This window comes from Pinus tabuliformis, chromosome 4_1 (genome assembly GCF_031772625.1).
Source record: "Pinus tabuliformis cultivar Carrire ecotype Pingquan chromosome 4_1, CPIR1, whole genome shotgun sequence".
NCBI classification, from domain to species: Eukaryota; Viridiplantae; Streptophyta; class Pinopsida; order Pinales; family Pinaceae; genus Pinus; species Pinus tabuliformis.
The window spans coordinates 518,263,776-518,265,469 of record NC_142303.1 but is presented as its reverse complement, the minus strand read 5'-3'; positions in this window follow the sequence as shown (position 1 = coordinate 518,265,469).

Below are 1,694 nucleotides of genomic sequence, written 5' to 3'. Positions count from 1 at the left end.
TTGTGGTGTCTCTATGTAGTGAATCATTTTCTTCTATTGTTCCTTTATGCACCACCATTTATGATGATATTGTTCTTTCTATATAATTGCATATGTTTTTGAATAATGTTATGATGTTGTGGGGTGAATTCAATGTGTAAATAATGAAATGTAATTATCTAAAGAAAATAACAATATATCATTGATAAAAATTAGCATGGTTTCATAGTTGGGCTAAAGAAAGTCATTAAAGATCACCCCTATGAAGACACCATAAATGGAGCAAGAGAAGATGGAGGAGACATAAAAGAATGTTAGGGTTCGAAGGAAACCCTAGGTAATTGGTTATTAGGTTTTGATGAATGATATAAGGTTAGGGTTTGGAAGAAACCTTGGAATATGATAAAGGTTTGAGTTTTGTAGTCTAGAAACCCTAGCATGATCAATGAGGAATTGTTCTAGCATAACCCTAGTTGGGCTAGTCTCAATAAGGCCTTGGTTATTTATTAAGTCGATGGATATATTGAAGGAAACGTTGTTATATGGATAATGGATGGTAATGAATCTTGAAGACTAGTTCAAGAGGGAGATGATCACTTCTTGTTAAAGATAAGTACCTTTTAGATTTATGTTATTTCTTTGTGACACTATCTTGTTTTGACTTATTGTTTTGATTATTGGTTATAATTCCCACATTTTGAGTATTTGAATACTTATAACCTCCTGATGAGATGTGATAAGCAGATCCTTCTTGAGGATCATCTAAGGTGTAGGAAAAGAGAGCTAGTGTGGAAAGATAAGAGCTAGTGTTGGAAAAGGAAAGAGGTATCTGATGAAAATTATTGGAATTTTTCAAAGTAGAATCCAAAATAAAAGCACTTCAGCCGTCAATAACAATAAGTGCTACAAGTTTCTTAACATTAAATTGTGGAATCCCTAAGGTATGATGGGAATATCACCTTCATGAATGACTCATATATGCATATGAAAGTAAGTTTGATTTATGGTACATATGATGTGTTGGTGCACTTGTTATTGGGAAAGTATCTTACATTTTATTAGACATGGTGGATTTCCTGATTTATAAAGACTGGCTAGAAACATTGATTTTTTGATATATGGTAACTTAATATTATTAATTCTTGTGATAATAATGATAACCATGATTATAAAAGTGTAACAATAAGATTAATACTAAGGATCTTCTTATTTATCTTGGTTAGGTTTTTGATAAGCTTAGTAAATTAGACAATGTGGTAAATATGGATGCCTTGACTTGATGGTTGAGTAATGTGATAAATAAGTGATGTTGTGATTATGATCCTTGAAGGATGATGATACACTTGTCATCTACCCTAATTATGTTAAGTAAACCTTGATGAATTTTTGATGTCATGATCAAATGTGACAATGAAGTAGCTGATGTTGATTTGTTATGATTATGATGCATATATGTCTAAGACTCTGATATAATATGATTTCATGACCTGATAGTTTTGCGGATGCAAGATAGTATTATGATAGACTAGTTGATGTCTAGATTAATGATGGCTAAAGTATATTCCCATTCTAAGGGAGAAACTCTCCATGAGATCTCAACACCTATTATTATTTACAGAAAATGAATAGAAGACACTTGAATGTTGAAGGAAGGATCTGGACATGAATAACTATTTGATGTAGTTGAAAAATTGTTTTGCAAGTTGTGATCTGAG